General features: G+C 34.5%; 1 pseudogene; it reads right to left on the reverse strand.

The window, feature by feature from the left end:
* Nucleotides 1–3365: 3365 nt before the first annotated feature.
* On the reverse strand, nucleotides 3366–19610 carry LOC120198626 (annotated as a pseudogene).
* Between the last annotated feature and the right edge of the window lie 423 nt (nucleotides 19611–20033).

The raw sequence follows: 20033 nt of genomic DNA on the forward strand, positions 1-20033 counted from the left end.
CCCAACCGTCGCCGGATACAACGAAAACCGAAGGTATTTTTGTAGATCTGCTCCGATTGGGAGCTTTTTAAGGAAAAAGAACACCGGAAACGGTTTTAGACCGTCCCGATCTATATTTTGGTGGATTTTTGTAATTTCCGGCTACCATTAACGGTGGCCGGCAGCGGTGGTCGGAGCCCGGTAGCGGTGGCTGACCGGGACGGCTTCTCTCAGTTTAGAGAGAAGCCAGAGAACTCTTCTCTCTCTGTTTGAGAGAGAAAGAAAAAAAAAGAAATGAGATAGCTGGCCCGAAGGGCCAGCCGGTTTGGGCATTAAATAGCCCTTCCCAAACGACGCCGTTTTGGGGAGGGCTATTTGTGTAATTTTATAAATGTTAAACCCTTTCCGTAATCCCTATGTTTTATATGTTTTACATTTTAGTCATTAAATTGAATTATAATATTTTTAATTCAGTCTTCGAATTTTAATTTCTTTATTTTAATCCTTTATATTAAAATAATATATTTAGGATAAATAACAGATTTAATCCCTTAATTTTAATAAATAATTTTAATCCTTAGTTTATATTTTAATTTATTTTATTCTAATATCCGAATTTTAGATAATTTTATTTTAGTCATTAAATAAATAAAATAAAGAAATAGCATGTTTAATCCCTATAATTTTGATTAATTATAAATTAGATTTTTAAATTTTATTTTTACTATAATTTAGTCATTTATTTTATATGTTTTCATTTATTTTACTGCTTTTAAAATATATTATTTTAGTGGTATTTTTATTTTATTTGTTTATATATTTATGTATTCATAAATATATATATAATAAATAGTAATTTTTAAATATAAATTTTTAATATCGAAGAAAAGGACAGTCTTAATACAACTGGATGTCCTATTCTGATATTTTAAAATTAAAAATTAAACAATATTATTTAAATTAATATTTATCAATATCAAAGAAAAGAGTTGTCTTAAGGCACCTAGAAGTTCTTTTCTGATATTTTTTAAATAAATAAATATTTTTATATAATTTTTGAAATAATAGGATTATAAACTAAATATATTTTTGAATTTTTAAATTTTAACAATAGAGACAATTTATAATTAAAAAGTACCAATTTTGGGCGTTGTAGGGGTGCTAATCCTTCCCTAAACGTAATCGACCACGAATCCCTTTTTATTATTAAAAAGAATGAATTTTTGGTTATAAACGCAGATCAGATTATTTTTTTTAATTGATGTTTTCTTAAAATTCTTTTAAAAAAAATAATAATTTTTAGGTATTCGACCTACCTGATCCAAAAGGCCGATGGCGACTCCCAAATTATTTTCAAAACTATTTATTCACATCAATTTCCCCGCCAAGTATAATATTTCGTGCCCGGACGAAAGCCGGTTACGACAGTACGCATTTAAGAATTACTAACTTGATTATACGGACATTTGTGGCATTTATACAGTATACGATCTTATGTCATTTATTCTCTTATACAATCATGAGTGTTCATGCATACGGTATACGTAATTGACTATTCTATAAAAGTGTTTTAGTTAAATGTAAGCATCGATGAGGTCAAACTACCACCATGACCTAGATTAATAATGAAAATATTAACTTTATCTCACATTAATAGTTACGAAATACATTAAATATATGATTTTTATTTATGTTTATAACTTGTATGAACCACGATAGAAAAGACGTGTGGTTCATAATTCGTCGAATGGATGCGTAACTTATTATTTCAAGTTAGATTTGATCAAATAAAAGCGTAAAAATGTTCATATTGTACACTATTTTCTGACATATTGTGTACATTTGAGGTTGAACCTTTATGCTTTTATTGAATTCATAGCCTAATATTTTGGTGGTCTTAGTGAGGACTTGTTGAATTCATCTACTTGAGAAGTTGAGTTTATCACTCTTAATGAATTTATAGCCAAAGATTTGATCAGTCAAAGTGAAACAAACTTATGAATTCATCTAATTTCAAATGACAGGTCGAGTTTAGTAAATATTCTTAATGATTTCATATCTCTGATTCATGTGGTTTATATTAAGATACACTTGATGAAATCACATATATAAGTGTGAAGGACTAACCACCTTATGTGAAAGATTTTGGATCGTATTTCTAGAGCACTCATGAGCATCCCGAGACATATTAGGATAAGTTTGATATTAGTCATTTGTTATAAGTTTATCTCTATTTTAACAAGTTTACTATTTGTTCACTTGTTAGGAGAAGAATTACTCATATGTACTAGTTTAAACCTAACAAATATCAATACTTATGTAACTAATTTTGTCGTTAATCCTTTCTATTTATTCCTTTTAGGAAATCTTATTTCTTTGTATTAGTGGAAAATTATTGGTAAAATAGTGTAATGTAAAGAAATAGTGTGTATCTTATGTTGGTGAGATGCTATCTGGGTGAAAGGTTTATATATATAAACTCTACTCTCTATTCACATTGAGTAATAAGGGTTAAGGCCTATGTATGTATACGTGGTCGTTGTCTCTCATCCATTTTAATTCACATTTGTATTCATATTTGTTCACACGTATCTTGAACACATACATATGCATATCTTTTGGGGCTCATTTGTATTAATTTTTTTACTAAACAATATTAAAATTATCTCTTTCCTTTTTCAATTGACCATATCAACCCACAGATCATCCAAAAGTTCATGTAAATTTTAGGATGGTTGAGATTTTGTTGGGGGATAATTTTTCCTCCTTTGGATGAACTTTTCAGTTATGAAAAAGGCTTTCCCTTCTTCATTATTCCCATATCTCTTTTCTCTCTATTTTCTATATTCTCTCTCGAGTGTTTACTTTGGTAGCCGCCAAGCTTTCTTTATCAAACAAGTTTCTTCATTTTCTTTCTCCGACGTGCTTTTCGGTTTCCAATACATGAAAGAGTAACACTACAAGAGTTTCACTTTATTAGTTGATCCGTATCCGATCCGATAATCCCAAAAAATTCGGATACCCGATCCAAACTATCCAAAAATTAAAAAACGGACCGAATTTTTGGATCGGATCAACGGAGCAACTGATCGGATCGGATTTTTTTGCACACCCCTAATTCTAACCTTGTAGTTGATCACATCCATGATCAAACAGGCCAGTGATAATTAACTGATTCTACCCTGCTCCTTCCCTGTAAATACACACACTTATTAGTTTGCTGATGAGATAGTAGACAATGAGAAAAAATGATCAGATTTTTTATTCCATAATACTCGTATGTGTACAGATCTATCGGAAGAACAAGAAACAAAAGAAAGAAGGTAACCTAAAAGACGATGTCTCTCATTGCAACACAATTTCAGAACAGCTCACACCAGCAATGGATCAAAAGATTATTAATAGTTCGATTGCTTAAGAAAGAATGAGAAAAATTGGAATGAATAAACATGGATCACATCAGGCCACTGCCAGGACAATTTGTGACTACATAATTTGAGTTGAGGATCCATCAGCAATGCATGGGCTTAATATGTCAATCTCTTTTACTCTATATCATAAGCGTGTGGCAACTTCCTAATCCATCTGGGGAGGCAATCATTCTCATCGATAATTGCCACCATATCGCTGTTGAGAAAAACCATTTGTGCCCATCATAGGGTTATAACTGCCAGGCATTCCAGTTTGTGATTGCATGTGTGCTCCCTGTACCATTCCCATGCTCGGACTCATACCCATGTCGTTCATCCCCATTCCCATGCTTGGACTCATACCCATGTTGTTCATCCCCATTCCCATGCTTGGACTTATACCCATGTTGTTCATCCCCATCCCCATTCCCATGCCCATAGGTTGTTGATTCAGACCACCATAGCCTCCCATGCCCGTATTCCCAACAGGTCTACCACCATTTCCTATACTCATACCCATACCCATGCCCATGCCCATGCTGGAACTCATCATAGGAGTTGCTGGAGGCCTGAGAACACTAGCAGCCGCACGACCAATCCCAGACCCAGACCCCATAGCTTTACCCATGGTGACAGTAGAAGTAACTGTACTCAGGGTAGGCTTTTCCATCCTCTTTTCCTTCCTATTCATTTCATCAAAGTCGATTCCAATATCAGCCAATGGGTTTGTTTTAGCTGCATGAAGAAACAAAATGAAGTTATTCTTGTAGAAGGTTTCCATGACATTTTTACCAAGAGAAATATAAGCACTTACGTCCAGATATATTCAAATTGACCAGCCCTCTGCTTAATGTATCAGCCCAAACTGCTGACTTTGGTTCAAACTTTTTATTTGACGGTTGCGGAACAATAGCAAGTTCTGTTGACTGAGGAGATGTCTGTGGTAATATTGAAGTGGTCGATCCCGGTTGCAAGAATAGACCACCTACGATATTGCTGTTATCTTGTGCGCCCGGTACTTTTGTGGTTTGATTAGCACTCTGCGAAGCAACTGACACACCAGAACCCTGCTGTGTGATGAAGTTTCCAGTGTTAACCTGGGTAGCTGGTTCAGCAGGATTTTGAGGTTGAACAGCCCCGTGTGAACTAACAGGAGTGTTAGAACCTACCTGAGAGATGAAACTCCCATTGCTGCTCCGTGAAGCAGACATTGAAATTTGAGGGTCCATAGACAGTCTGTGTACTAAAATTACCATATGTAATATTCGAACTTGATTCCATTGGTTGGGCATATGGATTAGATCTTGCTTGGACAGTTTGGCAATGCGGATTAGCATTTGGCTGTGCTAGTTGACCATTTGGGTTAGTATTTGACTGTGCAAGTTGGGCATATGGATTAGCATTTGGCTGTGCGGGTTGGCCATTTGGATTCACATTTGGGTAAATATTTGGCTTTGCAGGTTGGCCATTTGGGTAAATATTTGGATGTGCAGGTTGGCCATATGGATTAGCATTTGGCTGTGCAGGTTGGGCATATGGATTAGCATTTGGCTGAACGGGTTGGCCATTTGGATTCACATTTGCCAGTGCAGGTAGTCCATTCGGGTAAGTATTTGGCAGTGCAGGTTGATCATATGGATTAGCATTTGGCTGTGTAGGTTGGCCATTTGGATTCACATTTGGCTGAGCGGGTTCGCCATGAGGATTCACATTTGGCTGAGCCGGTTGGCCATTTGGGTAAGTATTTGGTTGTGCATGTTGACCATATGGATTAGTATTTGGCTGTGCAGGTTGGTCATTTGGATTCACATTTAGCTTAGCAGGTTGGCCATTTGAATTCACATTTGCTTGTGCAAGTAGGCTATTTGGGTAAGTATTTGGCTGAGCGGGTTGTCCATTTGGATTCACATTTGGCTGTGCAGGTAGGCTATTTGGGTAAGTATTTGGCTGTGCAGGTTGGACATATGGATTAGCATTTGACTGTGCAGGTTGGACATAGGGATTAGCATTTGACAGAGCAGGTTGCCCATATGGATTAGCATTTTGCTGAGCGGGTTGGACATTTGGATTAGCATTTGGTTGTGCAGGTTGGCCATAGGGATTAGCATTTTGCTGAGTCAGTTGGCCAAAGGGATTAGCATCTGGCTGTGCGGGTTGGCCATTAGGATCATCATTTGGCTTCGGTGGTTCTCCATAAGAATCATCATTTGGCTTTGGTGGTTGGCCATAAGGATTAACACTTGACAGTGCAGATTGGACATGTGGAGAAGCACTTGGCTGCGCAGGTTGGTCATACAGATTAGCACTTGGCTGTGTAGGTTGACTGTACATATGAGCACCTGACTGTGTCAGTTGACCATAGGTATCTTGCTGTGCTGGTTGGCTGTAAGTAGGTACTGGTGGAGAAGATTGGTTGGTTGGTGCTAAAAATGCTGCATGTGAAGCCACGTCATATGCAGATCCATAACATGGAAGGATATCCGCCAAAAGATCACTTTCCTGAATCGAAGTTGACAGTTCTTGAGGAAAAAATTGCGAGTTTGATAATGGAGGCTGAAAAGAAGAGACACTGGAGCTGGAGTAAGCATCAGCAGAGAATGAGTCTCCAAAGTTGAATTCTGCAATTGTCTTGGATTTTGCAGAAGGTGGCTGAGGAACTTCCACATTTTGATTCGTTGTAGGCTGTAAATTAGGCATGGAAGTTGATCTTTGTTGCTGAAATTGGCCATCAGTTGAAGGGAATGCTTTGAAAGGACCGTCACCAAATGGATCATCAAAACCCTGTATGAAGAACAAAACTAACTTATCGTTTTACAGTAGAATAATGCCTAAAAAACATTAAAATCTACTGGAATTAAAGAACAAAGTTCATTGGGGGTAAACAAGGGGGAGAGATAGGAAAGGGGGTGATATGTGGGAGAAATAAGAGGAAATAGAGCATATTAAACCAAATGGATTTAATTTTGATCATTTAGTGAATACTAAGAAACAGTCACTGATATGATTCTAAACTAAATTTGTTACAATCTTGCGATCCTGTGCTTCCGATTAATGATTCAGGTTGTCGGAGAGAGATCGAAGCCTCTCAGCCCATCAAAGGGAGACTGAAACCCTTGGGAATCATTAAAAGAGAGACAGGGACCAAGATCTTTTAAGGGTTTTGATAAAAATTCTGACTTCCTTTATTCCGTTCTCAATTTTCTTCTTACATAGAGATGTTAAATAGTTCAATTAAAATACTACTAAGCAAATAATTAAAAACAAGGACTCCAGCTAAGGAAAGACTTCTAATAGATTCCTAGCTAATATCTTTAATACTTTCCTAACAAAATAATAATAGTCATTTTTCCTCAAAATAATTAACCATTACTCCTAATTAAGCAACCGTAATAAAATTCTTGTTCTATTAATTTTTTAAATTCATTCCAGCACTTTTTATGTTAACCCTTCTGTTGAACTATGTTTTGATATAACAATTTAAGACAAAATGTTTTTGGACTTGAATTAAATTTACAAAATGTTTTTTAACTTAAATTGAAGTTTTAAAAGGTTTCAAAAATAATTCAAAGTCAATTAGAATTCGAATTTGAGCAAAAATGTTATAGGGTACCGATACCCCCCTGAAGGCTCAAATTCCAGATTGCTTGAATGGTATCTATACCCCCATGGTATCGATACCCCCAGGGTATCTATACCCCTGGCTACAACGACTAGTTTAATTTGGATTTTGTGAAGGAGTACCGATACCCTATGAAGGGGTACCGATACCCCTATCGTGGGCAGCCTTTTTGAGTAGAAAAATCATCCCCAAACGGCTCCAAAACATCCCCAACGGCTATATACGACTTCAAACTCATTTCAAGCTATAGATACAAGCTGATGACACTTGAAGAAATCATAGAGAAACAAGAGAGAAAGCATCAAACACCAAGTTTGTGCAATTCAAGCCAATTTTCCTTTCAATATTCATTTTGCTTTCAAGAACACATATTGCGCTCATTTGTAATCATCTATGAGTGTTCTTATCTTGTTCTAGAATTGTGCAAACATCTTACCTTGTGAGGTTTTCCTTGTAAGTTTACAAATTTGTGTATTTCTCTTTGAAAAAGAGTGTGCTCAAGAATTGAGGTATAATTCTTGAGGGAGTTGTAAGGTTACTCTTTGTCCTCAAAAGAAAGAACAAATTAGTGAATTTGTTGGAAAATCCTTAGTGTGGATAGCTAAGATAGTGGACGTAGACTTTGTTTGAGAAAGTCGAACCACTATAAATCGCTGTGCAATTCTCTATCTTTCAATCTCCTTACTCCCTAAACACAAAACCGTTCTGACCCCTCTTTGCAAACCATTCCGGTTGTCGATTCGAGCTTCCGAAAATCCCAACAATTGACATCAGAGCCTAACTCGTTAAGAAAGTTTAACCACCTTGAGACGATCCTCGAAGAAGTTCTGCCAATTCCCGACGCAACCGACAAAAAAATGACTTTTTCCTCCGGTGCTTATTACCTTGAAGAATATCCTATTATGGATTCACAACCGATCAACAAGCCACCCTTCTTCAATGGAGCAAATTCTGCACATTAGAAGAATAAGATGATGTACTTTATTCAATCCTACAATCTAGGAGCTTAGAACTCAATCATGGACGGCTACTCCTCTCCACCCGGCAAGTACAACGATTGGAGTAGAGAAGAGCAGAAAAATTTCCAGATTAACTCTAAGGCTATACATATTCTATTATGTGCTTTAGGCCCAAATGAATATGGAAGAATCTCATCTTGTTTCAGTGCCAAAGAGATTTGGGATAAGCTTCAAGTCACTTATGAAGGAACCGACGAAGTAAGGGAATCAAAGAAAAGTCTTCTCAACCATAGCTACGAGAACTTCAAGATGAAACCCCGATGAAGACATCAAAGCTATGACGGATAGATTTTATGTGATTGTCAACGGTCTCAAGGGATATGGAGAAGTAATCCCTAATGAGAAGCTTGTGAGGAAGATGATCTACTCTATTCCAAAGGAGTGGCAATCGAAGAAGACGGCCATTATCGAAGCAGGAAACTTAAAGTCTCTCACTCTTGACGAGCTAATTTGTTCCCTTCTTACTCATGAGATGATGGTGAAGGAAGATGAAGAAAGGGAAGAGAAGAAAAACAAGAAGAAGAATGAGAAGATAGGAATTGCCTTCAAATTCACCAATGAAAGCTATCAAGATTCAAGTGATGAGGTGGATGAAGATGATGATGAACAAGAAGAAGAGATGATCAAGCTCTTGAAGGAACTCAAAAGATTCATGATTTCCAAGGAAGTGAAACATGAATCAACCAAGAAGAAGAGTCCCTCGGTGTGCTTCAATTGTCAAAGAAAGGGGCATGTCAAGTATGAATGTCTTCTTCTAAAGAAAAAGGGGAAAAAGATATTTGTTGCATCTTGGAGCGATGAAGATGATTCCAATGATGAAGATGAAGTAGTCAACCTATGCCTCATGACCACTCAAGAAGAATTTGAGGTATCTTCTAACTCAAATGAATTTAATTCATTTACTTTTGATGAGTTACAATATGCTTATAATAGGTTGTATTTGGGATTTGAGACCATGAATTCCAAATATACAAAATTAATTTCAAAACTCAAAATTAAAGATAATTTGATTTTGAATGCAAAAGTTGATTTTGAAAAACAAAATGAAATTTTGAAAAATAATTTAGAACTTTCAAAAATCAAAATAAATTATTTAGAAAAAGAAAATTTTGAGTTAGGAGTTAAGCTTGAAAGCTTAATAAAAGAAAAATAATTACTTTCTAAAAACAACCTATTATGTTTAAATATGGCAAAATGCTCACATTGCCATTATCATGGTCATATGGAACATACTTGTCATTTGAAGAAAGGAAAACGTTTTAAAATTAGACAAGTGTGGATTCCTAAAGGAACAAGGGGCATTGAAACTAACGTTCAATGATCCAAAGCAATTTGGATACCAAAATCTATTTAAATCTCTCTTGTAGGTGTGTGGGAGCAATGATGATGAAAGTATTGATATTCAAAATGTTCTAGCCACACATGAAAAAGGGATGGGTAACCTCTAAGCTTAATGCTTTTAATTTTAGTTATTTGGTTGCTCATTTGATTTTAAGCATGCATGAGTTTTGATTTTAAATGATTATGCATTGTTTTTAATCTCATGTATGTTAAAAAAAATGGTTGTGATGAACATTTTAAATTTTTAATGATTTTTTATAATTTTTAGTTCATCATAATAAAATTTTGGTCAAAATTGGTTTTAATGCAAATGATATCTCTCTAACAATTGATATCAAATTTTTCAAATTTTAATTTTTGACCTAAATTTGAATGTTTATGCATGTGGTTTAAATGAAAATGATATATCTCTAACAATTGATATCAATTTTTTTATTATGCATAACATTTTTTAAAACTTTATGCATATGATATTAAATTCAACAATTGATATTGCATAAAGTATTTTAGTCTTGGATATATAGAATTTCATATGCTACTAACACGTTTGTTATTCTTTGTTTAAATTCAATTTTGTTTAAGTGTCTTGTTCTTAAAGCTAAATTTTGTTTAGAATGCATTTATTAAGGGGAGCTTTGATTTTTCAAATGATTTTTAAATGTCAAATTTACTACTTACTCTCCAAAGTTATTTTGAACTTCAAAGATTGAATTATTTTTTATATAACAAAAAGGGGGGAGAAAGTTTGGTTTGAAGAATTCAATTTCTTAATGAAAAAGAAGTTTTGGTTTGAAAATTTTGAAAAATTCAATTTCTTAATGAAAAAGGGGGAGCCTAACATTTTCATATATTTTCCAACAATTGGTAACAATTGATATCATTTTGTTAACAATTGATATCTTTTTCATTAAACATTTTATTAAGGAGGAGTTTTGCCAAAAATAATTTTTCAAATGTTTTGTTATATAAAAAATGGGAGATTGTTGAACTATGTTTTGATATAACAATTTAAGGCAAAATGTTTTTGGACTTGAATTAAATTTACAAAATGTTTTTGGACTTAAATTGAAGTTTTAAAAGGTTTCAAAAATAATTCAAAATCCATTAGAATTCGAATTTGAGCAAAAATGTCATATATCGATACCCCCTGCAGGGGTAACCATACCCCCTGAAGGCTCAAATTCCATATTGCTCGGATGATATCTATACCCCCCATGGTATCGATACACCCCTGGCTGCAACGGCTAGTTTAATTTGAATTTTATGGAGTACTAATACCCTATGAAGGGGTACCGATACCCCCTATCGTGGGCAGTCTTTTTGAGTAGAAAAATCATCTCCAAACGGCTTCAAAACATCCCCAACGTCTCTAAAACATCCCCAACGGCTATATATGACTTCAAACTCATTTCAAGCTATAAATACAAGCTGAGGACACTTGAGGAAGCAGATAGAACAACTATCCAAGCAATCAAACACAATAGAAGAGTTTTTCATTCTTATTTCATCTTTCTCTTGTAAATATTTTATTCTTGTGAGCTCAATCTTGTAAACACCTACCTTAGAGAGGTTTATTTGTTTACTTCTTTTATCATTTTGTAAAGGGGAAAGGTTCTAGCTAATCCCGTGTAAAAGCTAGGGAAAGGTTCTAGTTTAGCCCGGAAAAACTAGGGAGTTTGTAAGGTTACTCTTTGTCCTCAAAAGAAAGAACAAATTAGTGAATTTTTTGGAAAATCCTTGGTGAGAAGCTAAGGTAGTGGATGTAGATTTGGTTGAGAAGTCGAACCACTCTAAATCGCTGTGTAATTTTCTATCTTTCAATCTCCTTACTCCCTAAACTCAAAAACCATTCCGACTCCTTTTTGCAAACCGTTCCAGTTGTCGATTCGAGCTTCCAAAAATCCCAACACCTTCCTATGTTGCTTTGGCTCTTAATTTTTCTAAGTGTCCATTTGCGACATATATTCAGACATGCATGTGGGTTATGACCCTCAACGAATCAGAGTAACATAGACGGATAGACCCCTTCTATGTAACTATGCATATGATCTCATGGGTCCACAAAATTGCTTCATCTTTAACTATCCAAGCTGTTTTACATGCCATTTAAACAAATATACTATGAAGAAATACAGCACATAAGTCAACAACAGAATAGCATATCCACATTCATGATTCAATCAATAGGCATAATATAAACAGGTGCAATGGAATCCTTGCATTTGAACCAAGAAAAAAAATAAGTTCATCAATTAAACAAATCATGTCTACCTGATTGCCAAAATCAGATGCGAATTGATTGGCAGAAAAGGTAGGTATAGCACCTGAGTGTGAGCTTGCATCAGCCTCATCAGAAGGCATTGTGGTATTCGTTGGTACAATAGCCAATGAACCAGATAGATCACCAAGTAAGTCTATTTCGGCATAGCTGGAAGCAATAGGAACAGCAGCAGCAGGGGCGGGTGTAGCACTAGGAGCAGTAGTAGGGGCATGGCCAGCTGTGATAGATGATGAGCAAAGGATGAAAAATAAGTTCCAGTTGTAATGGATAAAAGCAAAAGCATCTACAATTATCCAATCTAAACTACTCCAAAGTAGTAGTTATCCACAGAATCGCATAAAACTCCAACCAGCAATTTCATTGAAATTAAGTAAATAAAAACAATTTTGTAAACATGAAGTCGCTTAGACAACCCTTTTATGTTTAAAGGCTGCATGGCAATAACATCATGTACAATAGTTCAAAATTCTAACTAGCATATCAACAACTTCACAAGTTTAGCACCTGGAAACTTGCGATGAATATATAAATGATGAAATCCAATCTGCAGTAAATAAGAATTTTAGAGAGAGAGAGAGGGAAAAACACCTACCACGTGAAATAAAAAAATGAAACAGAAGATTCTATCAAACTTAATGCTTGGACGACTTGGAAATTTACATTTTACAGTGAATGTTCAATTCAATATCACTGCATTGTCTGATGTTCGTATTGGATAAGCAATAAGGCAACAAATTCCGAAAGAAAGACAACTATGATCATCCAAACCACGAAATTTAGAGGAATTTGTACCTGAAACTGAACTGTGTGGATCAGATTCATCAAAAGCCTTCCCTTTTTGATCTGGAGGAGATGCTGAATTACCAAAATCAAAGGCTACTTAGTTAGGGTTATTGCTAGCAGAAGAAGCCATGGAAGCAGCTGCTGCTGAAGTTTCTCCATCCCTATCATCAATCTTTGCAGTATGAACCATCAACTAGAAAGACACAATTGCAAGCAACATGCCTATGAAAATTTAAGATAAAAGGCAATACCTTTCAGTATGGGCAGGACACTGAGATTCACTTACAGCTACTTCAAAACTAGGAGGAGCACCAATATTTTGTTCAGGAAATTTCAGTTCAAGCTGCCTGCACAAAAATGATTTCCAGAGAAATTTTAGAAACAAGAAATAATTGTTGTCTACTAAAAAATCATCACCTAACACAAGTTGAGAATGCATCCAGTAACCATTACCTTCCATCCTGAGAATGATCATCAACTCTAGCACCGTTGCCCCTACAGAGAAGATAGCCATGCTAATTATATATTCTCCATGTCAAGAATCTAATGAAGGTATGAGAAAACCATAACTAAAGTTCAAATTGGAGGATCATTAAAACTACTAAATCAAGACATATCACTTAGTAAATTGGCACCCAAAATCTCACTGTGACACAAAAGATCGGGAAACTATCAAGTAAATGCGCCATTTAAGTATGTTAATCTAGGTGCAAAAGAACATATTAATATTCACGCCTTCCACTGTGTATCCAAAAATTAAAAAAATTGAGAAAATGGTAAAATATATGAATCAACAAAATTAACATGTTTTTTTAAAGGAAACAAAAATAGTAATATAAAGGTCTCAAAAGTAAATAAAATCATACCAAGATGAAGAACCGTCGTCATCAAAAGCTCGGTCTCTATCAGAGCCCCTACTTCTAGTTCCATATTGATCACCATCAACACTTCTACCCCTGTTTTCATTATCCTTGAAACCATCTCTTCTGTAGTGATCTTCATGATCTCTTCCATCACGACCATTTGAATCCGCATATCTTCCGTACCGATCATCATCTCTAAAGCCATATTCTCCGTCTCTTCCATAACCATTCTGACTCTCTTCTATGCTTCCATGGTGATCATAATCATATCTGTTGCCATATCCCCCTGAACCCTGCCTATACATTCCACCTGCTGAAGTATTTTGGAACCTGCAACCAGTTACAGATTATGGAAGAATTCTACATGTCCATTCATCTATGTATTCATATCCAAACTAATTTCTGTGGCAAAATTTTTATACAGATAACAGTGATCATGAAAAAGAGATGTTATCAGAACTTACAAAAATGGAACTCAAATTAGTGAAAGGCAGAATATTATTTATATAAGGTTATACCCTATTTCAGCTATATTCTCTATTAGGATAGTGATATCGAACCATGATTGAAGAACATAGATTCAAAATTATAAGTGGAATATAGAGATAGTCTACCGTGCCATAGCTCAGAAAGATGCAAAAATAGGCATAAACAAAAATAAGAATTGAAAGTCCAAGTGCAGAAAGAAAGTACATTTTTATATGTGCATGCTCTTGATCACGTGTAGTGACGCAACCAGGGTCAACTTTTGGGGTGAGGGGGAAAGTATATAAAAGAATCAAACAAAATAAAATAACAATCATTACTAAAACAATTTCGAAATACATAACCTATCAAAATAGAATGCACTGCTCTTTCACTTCACGAAGATCGCCTTAACGACCAATGGTTAACGATGGCTCTGATGGGTGGTTTTGCTAGAATAGGAAACAATGAAATCACTATTTTAGTAAATGATGCGGAGAAGGGTAGTGACATTGATCCACAAGAGGCTCAGCAAGCTCTTGAAATAGCGGAAGCTAACTTGAGGAAACCTGAAGGCAAGAGGCAAACAATTGAGGCAAATCGAGCTCTCAGACGGGCTAGGACACGAGTAGAGTCTATCAACGCGATTTCGTAACTAGTTGGTTAATCGAAAGAATTTCCGTATAAACAGAAGTTTATACATCCCATTTTGATTCTGCCGATTAAATAGAATCTATGAGTGAATTGTTATCTCACTTTAACGAATTGATATCAAAACATTAATTGACCTCAATTCTTCAAGATTTAGTAGGATTACTATCAGCAATTAAAGGACTGAGATTCGCACATGTATTTGATTACTCGGTCAAACCTAATGTTTCAACATTCTTTCTTTTGAAAAAAGCATCAATTTTAGATGGTTTTTTATCTATAGAAAAGTACATATATGTTTATATACTAATTATTAATAGCAGATGTAACCTATCAAATAAGCAGTAAGAACTGAAAATATTTAAATAAATTATTTTTTTAAATATAAAAAGGAATTACAATTGAAAATTAAATATCAGTAAGAAATCATATAGCAAAGTAAACACATATGATCGAATTTAATAACTGAAAAAATTACAAATGGAAAAGAGAAAAAAGAGAGTGATAAAAAAGTAGACAATATTTTAAAATTTTATATTTTAATACGAACCACCACTTGTCAGTTTATAAGAAAAAAGGGAAAACGAAAATCACAAGTGTATATTAACTTGGAAAGTGAAGACAGAAAACAGAATTTTAGCAAAGTGAAAATGGTAAAAGATAAGCAAAGATGAAGATAAACTATGAAAAGTTTTTGAAATCTGTCAATTTAAAAATTAAAAATTGAAGGAGTGAACAGGATCAATTTGTCTGATTCTGAAATTGACAGGGGCCTCAGAAGCATTTAAACAAAAAAAAATTGGGGAGCAAGGCTTAGTTTGCTTAATGTTTAAACTGGCAGGGACTAAGTCAAAATTAATCTGAAAATGTTGATGGGCCAGGGCCCCTCGCACCCTCTACATGGTCCTATAACTGATCACATGTACTTATGAAGTTGAAAGTAAATATGCTCTTGCAGACATGTACTGCTCGCATTGAAACACATGTCAATGTCATGTTGTAAGTACACATGCTAATGTACATATGATATTGAAAACTGCACAAAATATCAAAATAAGTATCAATTTCTCCAATGCTCATTATAAGAAACACTTATTGGGAGGATGGTTCAACAGAGCAAAGAGATTAAAATGTAAAGACATTTTGCCAACTCACTTGTCCCTGTTAGCTGCAGCCTTTTGTCTTACTTCAGTTACTCTTTCGTTATCATTTACAAGGCCCAAAAGGCTTTGAGATCTTTTTCGGACATTGCTACCTTGGTCTCTTCCACTGGAATCAATATACTGAAAATCGGACAAAGTCTGCAACATAGGAAATACTTAATTAGACAAAAATGTTTAAATACAGTGAGCTGCAAATTATATCATCAATACTGAATGAAGTTTGTTATATAGAATCAAGAAACCACAGTTACCGTTATTAGATATGTATGTCCTCTTATGTCATCTATGACACGCTCTGATCCATGAGTAACAAGGTAGTCCAAAACAGTCAAAGCCTGAAGCACACCAAAGCAAATAGCCTTTCGACGTTGGTATAGTTTGGTATGGGGGGAGTGGAGGAAAAGTAAAATTCATAAAAAGAAAACACAAAGCAAACTATAGTACAAAAAATGTGCAACTACTTTAACAGTTAAATGAGTTTTTTGACAACCACTTTCTAAGTTGCAGAAACCAAATTGTTAATAAATGCAACATCGCAACTGGCCCCTCAACAGTCAACACAATGCTGACCTTGTATACATGACGTCAATTCTTTCCGGTGTCATTCATACGTTTCCACAGTACTGACATGATTATCTGGTACTCTGGACTGCATGAATATTAAAAAAAAGGAAATGAATTTCCATGTAACAAATAATAATGAAAATCATAGATATTTTTCTAAATCTTACGAGATTCTTGTTGCCAACGCAATATCTGCCAGGAGTGATCCATGAGGACCCCAGGACTCATTCCTAGTAGCATCAAGAACCTGAAATTAGAAGGGAAATAATATACATTATTTAAAGCAGAGAAATAATACTTTTAACAGTATAACAAGAATATTATCACTTTGTTGTTTAGAGCTGTTGATCAAGAATAATATTTCTATAAAACTTTCGAGAATAAGTCTTCCCTTCAACGCCCAATCCAAATGAAGAAATAGATCAATTCCTTCTTTAATGGCTTTCAACTCAGCAAACAAAGGAGGACCAGGTCCGACAGGCTTAGAGAAATAGATCGCGGTAGAGCCATTCGAATCTCTCAACAGACCTCAAGATTAAGCTCCACCAGCATCAAAGGCACTAAATCATAGTGTTGTTGAGCGTGCATGTTGCAAAAATAGTGATAGCCCAAGCAAAGTAAATCACAATATGTATACGTGTGAGTTTTTAGAAGTTTTTCTACGCATATATATATATATATATATGAGGAAGGATCCACTTATGCACTTCGATAACTTTTTGAACGAGCAATATTTCAACGATCCAGCTGTTGAATTGATCAATATAATGGTACTTGTTATGCATGAAAGGTTTCAAATTGATATGATATCTCTATCATATTCATTGAGAATGCCAAGTTTATCAATATATATTTATCGACTGAAAGTTTGTACATCAAATGCAAAGTTAGACCTTTTAATTTACAAAAAACTTGATGTGTACGATCTACATGAATAGAAAATGAAATATGATGATCAGATTGTAAATATATAACGAATAAACAGTTATAGAAGTGTGTAAACCTATTTTAGTTTTACATTAGTGTAAGCTTAAGATATACTCCTATAATAAGCTCTCACGTGTTGTCTAGATTATCAACAAAATGCACAATTTTTTTAATGGTCAATACACATGGTGAAAAGTAAAAGAAATAAAAGAAAACTTCAATCAGGCAGACTTATTTTTATGCCTATTGCTGCCCTGCAAAAAACTGTGCCTAATCAAATTGGCCTCGCCTGGAAGGGTCTGAGGTGCTTTGTTGTCTGGCAAGGCAGCACAAAGCAAGGCACACCTAGGGACACACCTTGACAACACAGCTAGATAATAAAACTTGAGAAGGAATTTACATGGCAAAATGGATCCTTCAGCAAATGTAAGAATCAATCCTTTAGTACCCTTCCATTAAGAGCTCCCAACATTCACTCAAAGGTTCAAAACTAGCTGCAACAGGCAACCACAAGATGCTTGATGGCTGATATTACCATGCTCTTCTAATCAAAATATCCAACTGTCCAACCCCACTCTACATAGTGTTCAGTTGAGAAGTATCCATATGTACGCCTCTGACTAGTGAAAAACGCTCCTCATATAACATAGATAGCCATGAAGCTACTATTCCATAGACTTCATTAACCCTAATTTTGTTCTTACACTTTTTATTTTATTTCCTGATAACAATATCAATTTGATCCCCTCACTGTCACCTCTCCATAATGCAAACAAATAACATTGAACCTTGTGACTGTCAGAAAGAACTCCTTCACAAATGTGCACACACTGGATTCCTCTTATCAACCCCACTTCTGTCCCTTCCCACAACTATGACTCCTTAAGTGTTGCTTGTTCTTCCTCTCTAAGCCTCTCTGTTTCCTTTCTATTACAAGGATATGCAGATTATAGAATCATCATTTTAATAGCTAATATTGAAAGGAACTCAATATTTGCAACTAATATCCAGGTCAATGTCAGAAGCACATTCTTAGTCTAACAACTCACATAGTATGTCAACTAAAACAATATCTAGCTAGTTTACTAAATCCCCCAGCCAAAGGAAAAAAGATATTCTGCTTCACACAACTGGTCAATAGATACTTCAGTTATGCAAAAATTGACTTTATCGTACTCAAATGGGCAGTGAAATTGCTAAACAATATTCTCTCCGTCAACTAAAACAATATCTAGATAGTTTAGTAAATCCCCCAGACAAAGGAAAACTATATTCTGCTTGACAGTACTGATCAACAGATGCTTCAATCAAGCAAAAATTGACTTTAACACTGAAATGGACTATGAAATTGCTAAATAATATTCTTACCTTCTGCTCTATTCCAGGAACTTTAAGAACTTTCTTATTAACCCCTCTCTTACTGCAAAAAAACAAAGGGGGGCAAAGGAACATTTAGCCACCGGTTATTGCAAAAAAATACCAAGGAGCAGGAATAGAACAAATTGATCAAAGAAACAAACAAGATTGCAATCATCTTTCGTAGATAAATCTTCTACCAAGGGATTGCTTTACATGTTTCAATATTCAGAAGAAATTCGGCAATATTATCATGATATGAGAATTTGTATCTAATAATACACATACAGGTCTCTAACAGTTTGACCAAAAACCTTCTTCATCGTCCCTGCTTTCAAAATGAGCCAGCTCTGCCAAATAAGAGAGAATAGGAAACATTAGATCTTGAACAACTTCCGGGCACCACAATGGAATAAAATTATAGTCATCAAAACCCGTAAAGCTAGAAACATAGCAATTTTGCAAAGAAATAAAAGCCAAAGGATTCAAAAGAAAATTTCAAGATCATTTACAGGCAAAATAATCAAATCAAACTTGCATAAAAGTCCAATCATACGACATTCCAATTAATATATAAATTAAAAAGGAGTTGATTTACTAAACTAAAGAAGCTAACCAGCTTGGATGAAAATCTATATAGCATAAATATTTTTGACAGATCACTAGAGATTAAAGTTATACCATTAAGAATCTTGGTAGTGGCAAACAATTGATAGAAAAAATAATATAAACCATCAGAATCAGGGGGGAAACCAATCATTCATCAGGAACATTTTAGAACAATCATGGATTCAAGAAAAACAGAAAAAAGAATGAGCTGAAATTAAACTATATTTAGAGAAATGAAAACTAAATCAATAACATCAGAATTCAGAAATCAGAAATCCGAATTCAATAAAATGTAACGAAACAGATCTAAATAAGAGCGGGGAACAATAATAAACAAAAATCGAAACCTGAACCTTGGCCTGATTGAATCTAAAACTGAAACCGCAGATCTGAAAGCAAAGATAATTTTTCTCTTTTTTTATGTATTAAATGGATCGTCTCCGTGAGAGAGAAAAATGAAGAGGAAATCACCAAGAGTTCTATCTCGGAACAAATTGACTTAAATTTTGTGAATATTTTGCGCTAAACAAATGAGAAGTGGGAAAGAAATACGTGCGTTAGTGTTTGGCAGAGTGATCACTTCAAAAGTTGGTGATGAGAGGTGTTTTGTGAATTTTACGTGCATTAAATTAGCTTGTAGGTTCCTGTATTGTCGGATCAGTTCAAATTAGTCCTTGTAATTTAAAGTGATCCAGTTACAAGAATCTCAAAATAACACATGTAGTTGGTGAATTTTAATTTTGTGTAATTATATTTAATTTTTATTTAATAGTATACGTGAAATTTTAATTCTGATTGTACAGTTTTAAAAATGAGAAGAAAACTAATTCTTAGCGTATTGGATATATCAAATTAAAGTTTATCTGTTAAATTGTATATTAAATCGAAGGTTGTGTAATTTTAAGATGACTTAATGAATCATTTATTCTTTAAATTAAATATATTTTGTCGAGTTTTATTTTAAAACTTTATTTAAACTTTTGATTCCTCTATTTTTCTTCTA

This window comes from Hibiscus syriacus, unplaced genomic scaffold, assembly GCF_006381635.1.
Source record: "Hibiscus syriacus cultivar Baekdansim isolate YM2019G1 unplaced genomic scaffold, ASM638163v2 tig00117056_pilon, whole genome shotgun sequence".
Taxonomy (NCBI): Eukaryota; Viridiplantae; Streptophyta; class Magnoliopsida; order Malvales; family Malvaceae; genus Hibiscus; species Hibiscus syriacus.